We start from the raw sequence: 12,735 nt of genomic DNA, 5'->3' as shown, positions 1-12,735 counted from the left end.
TTTTATTCGCATCTTTTGTATATTGCATAGATGATATTTTAGGAAGCCCCGAGATGTCACTTTCGTCATAAATGGGTGCCTTTTCTGGTAACATTGTGGTATTTGTGTTGTCCTCAGTTTGAGTGCATTTTTCTTCGAGAGGAGGTCTGTTCTGTGCTTCTAGAACATCATGCACCCCATCCGAAAGATGTAAAGGGAGATACTCTGTCATAGCATCTAATAACAAGGGGTTGTTCATCACACCCATGTTAGTAGAGGTAGCAGGGACATTACCCAACATTTCCCAAGTGGCAGGTACCAGATTCGCAGATTCTTCTGCAGTACTAGACACCTCTTCAACCAACGGGAGGATAGGAACTGAATCTTTGAGTTCATTAGCTTCTTTTTCCTCTGAAGAAGTGGAGCAGATAACCACCATAGCAACAGGAAGGGTTAGAACAGAGCACTCAGGTTCAGATGGTTTCAATTTTCCTGTTGTTAGTTTTCTCCGACTGCGCAGACCATTTACCATCGTTAGGGCGCATGTATAAAAATAATTGCACAAGTTTAATCAAGTTCCTATAAGGGGAATACACGTTTCAACTGAGTTAATTTGTAGCAGCTAAGTTGGAAATGCAATACGGTAAAATACAGAGTGCATCACCATAAAGGGGGTTCTATTTGCACCAACCACAAACAAATAGCTAGAACTCTACAATACTGACAACTGGTTTGTTAGTTCCAATTAGCAATGTGATATAGTAATATTCCACTCACCCACATCCCCTCATCCTAACAGCCCAACAGCCATTTAGTATGGCACCTCGGATGCACGCGCGCTATGCACGCGCACCTCTGTAATTATAGGAAGTGATACAGGTCAGTGGGGCGGGCAGATGGGCGGGCGGGTGATCGAAAACAGGAGGAGCTGCAAAAGAACAAACTGAGGTAAGATGCAGAAAGGATGTTGTTTAAACAACACAGTGAACCGCGGTAGAACCGCGGGTCACAGAATAAGAATAGCAAAGTCCAGCAAGGCTCAATTACTTGATATTTGAGTCCACCACAAAGTTTGTATCCGTATTGCGCCAGGGGAGAGAGAGATGGCACTTCCACTCACAGACGGCGAGTTGGTAGAAGCAGCAAAGCAGGCTCCAGCACACACAGCCCAACGCAGCCCAACGGCCACTTAGTATGCCACTTTGGATGCGCGCCCGATGCGTGCGCACCTTAGTAATTATAGGAATTGATGCAGGTTAGAGGGCGGGCAGGTGGGGGGCGGATGGGCGGAAGCAGGAGGAGTTGATATTTTGATTCCAACACAAAGTTCGTATCCGTGTTCCGGCAGGGGAGAGAGAGATGGCACTTCCACTCACAGATGGCGAGTTTGTAGAATCAGCAAAGCAGGCTCCAGCATACACAGCCAAACGCAGCCCAACAGCCACTTAGTATGGCACTTTGGATGTGCGACATTTCGACATTTGTAAGTCAGGGAGAGGAGCTTGTGCGTGATTCTGTGTTTTATGGGGAGCTAGTGAAGCTCCCTCCAGGCATTGGTAATGTGGTCTCTCCGAGATAACCCATGGACCGCCCAGAGGGCGCCATTTTGGGTGACTTGAAGTGCCTTGATATTGGATTGCGATGCGCCTAGCAGCAAGCTAATGCAATAGTGTAGGCGTGAATACATCAAGGCCGTAGCGAGCAGATATCTATTGCTGATGGAAATGTAGGGGTGAATGTCGTTTAGGAGTTTTGTAATATAATCACAGGTGGCCCGAATATAAGCGACCTGTCGTCAAGGATGAAGCCCAGTGTCTTAACACTCCTAACCACTGTAATTCTGCTGCTTGAGATGGTTAAGCTCTCATAGTGGCTATGGAGTCTTTGAGTCTTTGCCCTGAGGTGATGATTAGCAACTCAGCTTTGTCCATATTGAGGGCAAGAGAATTGGTTACCAGCATGAGTAGTATAGCTCAGTGGCAACATGCTCGTCTTGGAAGCAAGACGACGCAGAGTAACACAGTTTCTAATCACGGATCCGCACTTAGAAACGTCTTCAGCATTAAGTGTGTTATAAAAAAACAATGATATAATTATAATCCATGCCTGCATTGACTCGTAGATTGAGTTAATAGCCAAGTCGTCCTGAGCATAGATGCCTGACAGCTCATGGATGACTTGAGTGTCGTCCGCGTAGTTGGTATACTGACACCCAGATCATCCAAGAGAGAGATACGTGGAATGACGTACATGTTAATCATTCTAGGAGAGATACATGACCCCTGAGGGACCCCACAGGTAATGGCAGCCGGTAGGGAGCTGGCCCTCTCCATAGCCAATCTAGCATTCTGAGGTCCCAGGAAAGAGGATATTCATTGTGTGGCCATGCTGGTACAATGAGCTCGCTCTTCAAACCTAGTCACCAACAAAGAATGGTCAACCAGGTCAAAGGCCGCTGAGAGGTCCAATAGGATAAGAAGGGCTGGCTGACCTTTGTCCACAATGCTGGCAAGATTGAATTTAAAATCCAGCATGTCAGTTTCAGTGCCATGTCTGGCTCTGAAGCCTGACTGCTGAGGATATCATTGCTTCCAATGAACTCCTGCACTTGGATGTATGCCATGCGGTCCATGATATTCAGTAGAAAGGGAACGTTTGTTATTGGGAGATAGTGTTTGGTTATTGAGGGGTCAAGGTTGTTCTTCTTCAATAGTGGAGTAATTCAAGCTTCCTTTAATAATTAGGGGACATTACCATCAGTGAAGGAAAGGTTGATCAGTTTGGTTACCAAAGGGGCCAGAACATCCATGCAATCCTTGAAGACACTGGAGGGGCAACTGTCACCGAGGCAGGAGGTAGGTTTCATTCCAGCTACGATCTTGCACATTGTTGCTTCAGTGCACTGTTTATATTCAATTTATACAGGTGATTTTTTTTATCTTGGATAGCTCGGGAGCCAAGGGGCGGGGGTTGGTGAAGGCATTTCCTGGTATTAAGAAGCGTCCCTTTTGGACCAATATTGCTTGGTGATGGACAGTAGTTTGGAAGGAAAATTCATCATGGACCATCTGGCACCATGCAGAGTCATTGTTAGCTGCTGATTTACTGATGGATTTGGCCTCTAATTTCCTTCTGGATTGAAACAGCTCCCTAGATCGGGATTCAGCAAGAGCAATCCTGTTGTTGAAACTGGTTTATTTTGCCTCAACCATTGCTAATTTGAATTGTGTTAGGGATTGTTTATATAGCTAAATGGTATGATGGGAAGGATGTTTCCTTCAGTTCCTCTCAGCAGTCTTTTTCGAGTGTCTGAGTAGCAGAATGATTTGATTGAACCAGGAGTTTACATTGGATTCAGGTTTTACTGGCTTACATTTTTCTGGGCCGAGAGCCTCGATGGCACAGTTTATGGTGGTAGTAAATTGTAAAGCAAGATTGTCTGAATTACTAGAGGATTTGAGGGGAGATTACCTGGCCAAGAGTGCAGAGGACAATTTTGGTGGAGTAATGTTTTCTGGTAATTTTTAAATGGCTTTGTACAGCATCCATTTTCATTGGTGGCGCTGGAAGAAGGACTGCAGTGTTAACTATAGAGTGATCGGACCAAGGACATTGCGATACAGTGGAATTTATGACCTATAGATGGTGTGTCAGCACCCAGTTGATTCTGTGTGCCCCTACATGGGTGGGGTCACTAACCCCTTGTGAGAATCCAATAGTACCCAGAGCGATGAGAAGGGGCACTGCTTGTTTATCCTGTGGATCATTAGCCCAAAGATTGAGATTTCCTAGAACAATCACAGAGGAGTTCGCTTTGGTGATGTTATTAGGCAGACTGAGTTGTTCCTCAGAAGATGCCATACCTCTGGGGGGGGTTGATAGATCACAAGGATAGTTAGAGATGTGTTTTCGTTGATTTTTATTTTCGCAAGAAGGCTTTCACAGCCTTCAGGAAACTCATGTAGGTTAAACTGTTTATTGAATAGGATGGCTACTCCCCCATCTCGTTGGACAGGGCGATCAGCACAAGAGATTTGGAATTCGGGCAGGATAGCCAAGGTGGCATTGGAGGGTGTAGCTTCATTCAGCCACCACTCTGTTATAGCAAGGAGATTCGGAGTGGTCTCAGTAAGAAGATTGTGAATTTCCATCCCATGCCACAAAAGAGACCATGTGTTAACTAGGGAGAAGCTCAGAGAGGAACTGCAGTGAGCTATTAACCTTAACGAGGGTGGGGACTGGTGAAGTACTCAAACCGTTCTTTAAGGCATTGGATAGAGATTTGGTAGTCTCCTGAATATCGATGCCTGGGTCAGAATCACACCGGGAAAGTATGTCTGTGGTGTTGCCTATTGACTGGCGGTTGCCAGAGCCCATGGGGTCGGCCTGGGATGGCACGGTATTGGGAACTCCCAGAGGTAGGGATGCTACAGTAGCCAGGAATGAGGTCTGGTGTGCTAGAGCGCTTGACAGACTCAGAGGCAGAACAAAGTTCATTGTTTGCTTAGCATCTGTGATTATTGACGTATAGTTATCCATTGTAGCAGGTGGTGCCTCGAGCGTGCTGTACTTAGCAAGAATATCTGCTTGTTTTTTTTTCTTATAGGAGCCAAGATTATGCAAGGAGGGGGCCACAGAGGGTGAACACATCTCACCAATGGTGAGATTAATATCATGTATGTTAGAGAACCACAGTATCCGTAGAAATTATCAAATTTAAAATAACTTGGGGAACATTTTACTAAAATATAGGTGTGGGGTGGGGTAAGGGTAATAGTTAAAGTATGGGGAAGAGGGGGGTGGGGGATCTCCCACCCATTATTAAAAGAAAATCAGTCATTTGTCCATTCGATCATTTCATGGTAATCCGAGAACCACGGATAGGGGGAACAAGGAACAAGTACAATACCTGCTGTGTAAAAGAACTTCAAGATTGCTGGAACGATGTGAGGCGCACACCGGGCGCAAACCGGCAATAACTGTCCTTGCAAACGCACTGCCACTAACGCGTCACTGATATCCATAAGAAGGCCTGGTTATGTTGGGAATTATAGTTTAGACAAACTACAGAGGCTCTAAAGAGTTCCAGTGGTACGCGCACACTAAAGCCTATGTGTGGGCCAACAAGGAGAAAAAAGCGGCAAGCAGGACCTGAATCAGCTTGGCTGACTTCTTTCCTCTCTGACCGACACTCCCAGATCCAACTTGGGTCCTTCCTCTCTTCTATCTCTATCTCTACCTTTGGTGTTCCCCAGGTGTCTAACCTCTAACCCTGGCTGTTCAACCAATACCTGGCACTTCTTGCCCACCACATTGCCGCTCTCTGCCGCAACTTCCAGTGCTATGCGGATGACACTCAGCTCATTTTCAGGCTACCTTCAGCCACCTCTTCTTCACTCATCTCTGACTGTCTGTGTGCTATACAGGAGTGGTGTGCCACCAATGATCTCTGCCTTAATAACAGTAAAACTGAGATTTTCCTCATCAGCACACCGCTCCCTCCTTTCCTGTCACTCTCTGGCCGGCCTCTCTTAGCCCTCTTCCTGCTCCCACCTGCAAGGCTAAAAACCTTGGGATCATCTTCGACTCCATACTCTCCTTCTCCCCTCACATTTCTGACGTCTCTAAGAAGTCGCACTACCAGCTACACCTTCTCAGAGGTATTCTTCCTATCCTCTCCTTGCCTCAGAAGCTCACTGTCTCCAGAGCTCTAGTTCTCTATAGGCTGGACTATTTCAACAGGCTCTTTCTAAATCTGCCTTCTTCTACTCTCCGCCCTCTGCAACTCATTCAGAACAGGACTGTGAGACTTGTCCTTGGCCTCAAGCCCAGGGATCAAATCTCTTCAGGACTGAAACATCTGCACTGGCTCCCATTGGCTGCGAGGATTAAGTTCAGAACCCTCTGCATTGTCCACAAGGCCTTCTGGGGCCTGGGGCCTCAATACCATCAACTCTCTTTTCCTAAATATCTTCCTTCTTGAGCTCTTTGCTCATCTGCCTCCAACTCCCTCAGGGTTAATCGCTTCTCCAAGTAACGAGTTGGTGGTAGATCTTTTTCTTCGGCTGGGGCCACTGAGGGTACACTTTCACTCACGCCAACCTGGTACAAGGGACCCCACCAATAAGACTCAGACCATGTAAGTCAAGCTATTAGTTTTTATCAATCTAAATTTTCGCGAAAGGGCTTGACTCCCTATGAATTCAGAGGGACTGCGCTTGAGTGAGCTAAAACATTAAAAGTTCATACAGCTATATATATTTCGGTTAACATTGAGTTCAATGGCTGCCACATAGTCAAAATGGTTACAGAGAAGAATTTGAGGCACGGCAGTTGGTTGCATATCCTATTTTACATGTTTGTTTATACAAAAGCTTTCTCACAAACACATTCCTACGGTTGACAGCTGGTTCTGCAACTGCGCGCACAACACATCTTGCCTTCACCTGAGGTGCTGTTCGTAAATTCCTCTTGTGGGCCTGGCTCATAACACAGGTGGCTGAACAAAGCATTCCTCTACCCCCACATCGTCTTGGGTATTTTAAGGGTTGCACGGTTGCAGCTAATTAACAGTTTCTCTAGCAACTCCCTTTTTGGAATTTGCATGCTATGCTTCTTTCACACAGGAGAGTAAAAATCTTGCGAAACATCAGCACATGTAAATGGAGGATCATTATTAAAATGGACGCTGATCTACAAACAGCCCTTTTGCTCATGCTGAGCAAGATCAAGATGTATCAATCCTAGCCACATCCTCCTTTTCCCGGACCCACATTACCTGCTTGTTCGTCTAATCAGCCGAAATTGGGGCTAACTTCATCCTATTCACTGTTCTGTTGCAACAATCAACACAACAACCTATAAACATAGGGAAACACTGAATACAGAGACACAACAATAACATTATCCCTACCATTATCAACACTGGGGTCAACAATTTCTATCCCCAATCCTTCACTAATGACATCCACCAGCCATCTCCCAAACTATTTTCATAATGTATTTGCTCTGCTATTTTGTGTAATTTAGATATGCCTGACATTATCCCATCAGATGCATCTGGTGTGTATATGCAACACTATGAACCTAACATAGCACAAACTCTGCCCCTTTCTGCTACCAGAATATCCAGCACATATCTGCTTTGCAATGTCACTAACCACAGTCCCTTCATCTCATAGGTAACATTAGTCAGAATATCCGCTGCCTCTGTTATCATTGCTTCCACTATTCTACTTAATCTCCTTATGTTGCGGTAATTCAGGGCTATTCCTAGTACAGGTATTATGCCTTTACTAAAGTCAGAAAACTCCTGCAAGCTAGTGTCTATCTGGTCCACTACTGCTCTTTTCCTCCTTACTCCGTCTCCTAGTCTAGGTACTAATACACACACTTTCCCCTTCCTAAAATACCCCTCTATTATAAGGCCATTTCCACTGTCATAACCCATGTTTTCACCCAGGTCTTCCAACCTTTCTCCTTCTTTTACTATCAGGGTATGAGCACAGTTCTCCACTGGTTATTCTGCAAGGCAAACTCCTCTCCCTCTTCCATTTCCCAATTCCCTTGTATTCCTATACTTCGCTTGCATTTCTGCCGGGGTATAGATCATTTCTCCTGGCAATATCTTAGCAATATAACACAACCCTGAAAAATTCTTCGGGAGCCACAGATAGGCCTTCCTGTCACACAGATATGCATATCCAGTTGCTTACCCCAGTCCCCCTGTCATACCACCCATATTATATACAACACTACGCCTCTCATCCTGGTTATTTCCATTCTCCGAAAAACACTCTGATCTCTTAAATAATTCTCTATTCACTGCTAACGGTGCCGGCATTATTGCCTTGTTAACATGCTCATAGGTTAGTCCGTCCCACCTTAATTTGCTTATGGTTCTACCCAATATGGTAATATTACTTGGGACACACACTGCTCCTTCCGTTTTTCTTTGTATCCCTTCAACCACTCATTGGTCCTTCATCATTAATATTGCCCAACTAATCTTCTTTGACATTGGTACCGAATATGCTGGTATGCCATTATCCCTATGATGCTGGATGTGGCTACAGATCCAACATTTGGTGGCATTCAGAGCCTTCTGTGTTTCATTAATCGACTGTAAATTTGCGTCATTGTTGAGTTCGTCATCCATGTGAATATCATGTTCATGTCTGCTTTTACTATATACATAATCAATACCAGTGTCATTTTTAGGAATGGGAAGCACATTTTTAAATTCATACATTGACGGATGTTCTAAACACCAAAGGAATACACCAATCCCTATCATCACCAAAACACCACCTGCACATAAAATAGCCTTTTCTTCTGTTGTACATTCATATCTTTCCACCTTCACCCACCTCTGTGGGTTTAGTGAAACTAAATTTTTCGTGTCCATCTCTATTGCCATTACTTCTGCCACCTTACCCATTTATTTATACTTACGGGTCAAGTTCCGTAGCTTGGCTGAGTCCTAACACCTAGCGTTCTAGCCTAGTGAGTAGCCTCTCACTATTACAGCTTGGATTCCCAAGCCTACTTAAAGCTCCAGTGTCTTTGTACCCTAAACGTACAGGGGGCGCACCAACAACCCTTTTCACCGATCTGTCCCACGTCTCATTGTGCCTTGTCCAGGAGGGACGCCGGAGGCCTTTCAGGCCAATTGCCTGATGTTTTCAGTAAGGCTGCACGATGCTCTGATCAACAAAAGAGTCCAATTCTCCTTAATAACCAAAGTTCATCACACAGTTCCTACTCAGTCTCAGGCACATACACCATTCTGGATCTCAAATTATACTTAAGGACCTCTGTGGGAGAGGGGTCAAGGTGCGTCTTTAGCAAATCAGTTTCGACAACTGGTGAGTCACCTAGCGTGGGTATTGCCGCTCTTTTCACATGGTTTGCGTGATACCAGTGAGGCTTTCCATCCACATTCAGCACTGTTTGTGTCATCAATAGGACCTGGTACGGCCCCTTCCGGCGAGGTTGCAGTCCACTCATGCAATCAAAGGCCTTGACGACAACCCACTCACCAGGATTTAAATCATATCCTGGGCCAACTGGTGGTACTGGGGTGGCGTTCTTAACCTGTGCATTTATAGAAAGGAGTCTGTTAGTTAAAGCAATGCAGTATTAGTGCAGCGCTGGCCCAGTTTGCTCAGACAACCTTTTCGGGCTCACAGGGGTACCAATGCTGGGCGGTCGGCCCATCACAATCTCAAAGGGGGTTCACTTTGGTGTAGTTCTCATACTCAGTAATGCCAAGGGCAGGGCGTCAGGCCATTTCAATCCAGTCTCTGCACATGCCTTTGCCAGTTTTGTTTTCAATATACCGTTCATTCTTTCAATGAGTCCTGCCGACTGGGGGTGGTACACAGCATGGAATCTTTGATCAATGCCCAGAGCTTTACATACCTTCCCCACAACTGGACCAGTGAAATGGGAACCATTATCCGACCATAGGTAGGTGGGGACCATGTACAGGGGCACCCAATGTTTCAATATACACTTGGCAGTCGAGATTGCACTATTGTCCTTCAGTGGGAAAGCCTCTACCCACCCTGAGTATCCACATTTCATTACCAAACAATATGTGAATTTGTTCACTGGTTCCAACTGAATAAGATCCAGGTACACAACTTCAAATGGCTGTGTGGGCAGCTTATTGTGTCCTTTTGGGGCTGGCACACCTTTTCCAGCATTATACATCACGCATATTTCACACTGTCTCACCCACCTTCTGCAATAAGAGCCAAGTTTCTTGTTTTCCCATACTGTTCTTAACATTGTTTCCATGGCAGTCCCATTTACATGGGTTTGTCCATGTGCCACACTGTCCACAACAGGGAGATTTGTTTCTGTCAGGATCCATCTCCCTGTTTCCTCATTTACCCACGTTTCTGTTTCCCTCCAAGTGCCAATTCATCTGCTCCTCCTCAGTCGCTCCTTCCTGCATCTGTGCTACCTGTTCTCTATGTCCACCCCCACCCTCACCCCTTCACATACAAAAATTCCTTCCCCATCAACCTTACAATTTTCTGCAGCATACTTCGTAACCATGTCTGCTAAATTGTCAAATCCTGAGGGCCATGTGGATTAGTATACCTCCGTCCCCAAGCACCAGTCAGAGAGGGGCAAAGTACTCGCTGACCGGTTATTGGAGCCACAGGTGGAGAAAACAGGAAACTCCAGGTCCCGGGTGGCTGCAAAGAAAATACCAGGTTAGCTAATGGCTACACGGTATTCACAACAAGCATAAACAAATAATAAGAAAGACCTACCCTGGAGGTAAATGATGAGTGACTTGAATCTAAGTGAGTTTTCCCCGAGGGTTAGATGAGTAGTGCAGAGGGGATAACGGGACCACAGGATCTAAAGGGAGAGGAGAGGGCTTGAATGTAGGTGCACAGTTCTTGACAAAGTTCCAAGAGGTAACTGAAGGTTTATCAAGCGCCAAATCCAAAGGTCAATTCACAAACAATCCAGGAAAACAGTTCAAAGTTCAGATAATCCAAAGTTCCCAGAGGTAACTGAAGGTTTATCAAGCGCCAAATCCAAAGGTCCATCCACAAACAATCCAGGAAAACAGTTCAAAGTTCAGATAACCCAGTAATACAGGTCAGAAGAAATCCAAGCGCCAAACTTTGAGGGTAATCCAGAAGAAAAACGAAGTCCAAATCCAAGAAATTCGATAAGCATGAAGTTCAAAACACAGGAAATCGCTAAACGCAGAGAGATCAGCTGAGAAGCAATGTATGCAAAGGCCAAGCCCCTTTTATTGCAGTCTTCCTGATTCGTTGGCCAATCGGGGATGGTTTCCTGGTCACATGATCTTTCACTTGGTCACATGTTCCATTTTCCTGGTCACGTGATCTTTCACTTGGTCACATGATCCATTTTCCTGGTCACGTGATCTTTCACTTTGTCACATGATCCGGTGGTTCATTTGATGCCTGTTTCCTGGAAGCCATGTCACATGACCCCTTCTTCGTGACGAATCGCGTCGAGCGGGGGACCGCAGTATGGAGTGGTGATCTCCTCCACGCTTGCAATCTCCAAGGCAATGCCCACTGCAGGCGTGGAAATTGACGCCAGGGATGCCTCAGAGTGTAGCGTCCCACTAACGATCGAGCAGAAGTGATCGCGGGAGGGGTCCAAGTTTCTCTCCGCCGCCTGCATATCACCCGGTCGTGATTGGGTGAGTCTGAAAGCATGACATAAATCATTACCTTGGGACACGTAGTCAGTTACCTTTCGATGGGCTGTACATTTTACCACTGCTACTCTAGTAGGCAATGTCAGGGCATTCAGTAGTTCATGTATCAATGCTGCATGCTTTACTTTAGTACCTTGTGACATCAAAAATCCCCTCTCTGACCACAATCTCCCAAAGTTGGTTACAACGCCATGTGCATATGCTGAATCAGTGTAAATAGTAATGCATTTCCCTTCGCCATGTTTTAAGGCTTTTATCAATGCATGTCATTCAGCAGCCTGTGCAGATTTTTGTAACACACATCCCATATCAATTATGGTACGACCTGTTGTCACTGCATATCCTGCAACCATTTCACCTGAATCGAACCGATAACAAGACCCATCACAAAACAGTATTCCATCACTTTATTCCAAGTGCAGATCTTGCAAGTCTATTCTGCCCTTGGTCTCTTCCTCAGTTCTAATAACACAGTCATGCATTAGCACACTTTCATCCGTTGATACAGGCAATAAAGAAGCTGGATTCAACACATTGCATCGTTCAATTTTCATGTTTCTGCAAAACAGGGGCATTTCATATTGTGTCAATCTTGCTGCTGTTAAATGTTGCGTCTGGATCCTATTTACCAATACGTCAATGGCATGGGCTACCCGTACAGTGACATCGTTTCCCAAAATGATACCTGCGCTTTGTTTTAGCGCTAATGCTGCTACTGCTCTCATACACGGTGGCAGTCCCTTAGCCACTGTATCCAACCCAGTCGAGAAATAGGCACAAGCCCTCTAACTCCCTCCTTGCTCTTGGGTTAATACTGACACAGAGCAACCGTCCATCTCATCCACAAATAAATAGAACATTTTTCCATAATCGGGTTTGCCCAAAGCAGGTGCGTTACAGAGGGCACTCTTCAATATGTCATAGGCTTCTGTCATTACCTCATTCCATTTGAAGGGCTCATTATTTTTCAATGCCTCTAACAGTGGTTTGGCTATCACTGAAAATTCAGCAATCCAATGTCTACAATAGGATAATACCCCCAATACCTTTCTCAATTCCTTATATGTCTTGGGGATTGGCATAAATTGAATCAAAGCGATACAATATGTTGATAACGCTCTCCCTTCTTTTGATAATACATAACCTAAATAATCAACCCTTCATTGTACGTATTGCATTTTAGACAGGGATACCTTGTGATTGTGCTTTGCCAAATGGTGTAGGACCATAATGGTTGCTTCTCTACAGCCCTCTTCAGTATTTGCACTTATCAATATATCATCTACATATTGAACCAGCGAAGTCCCAGTGGGCAGCATTAGTTCATCCAATTGTGCCGTTAGGGCTTGGCTAAAAATTACTGGGCTTTCTGTATAACCTTGTGGTGCTCCAGTGAAACGATACTATCTTTGTCCTAATGTGAAGCTAAACAAATATCTTGATTCTGGGGCAAAAGTCAAACTAAAGAATGCATTCTTCAAATCAATGGCACTAAACCATTCAGCTGTACTGGGAATCAAAGTTAAAATGCT

This window comes from Ambystoma mexicanum, chromosome 7q (assembly GCF_040938575.1).
Source record: "Ambystoma mexicanum isolate Mex_15411 chromosome 7q, UKY_AmexF1_1, whole genome shotgun sequence".
NCBI lineage: Eukaryota > Metazoa > Chordata > Amphibia > Caudata > Ambystomatidae > Ambystoma > Ambystoma mexicanum.
Note: the sequence above shows the minus strand (reverse complement) of the source record.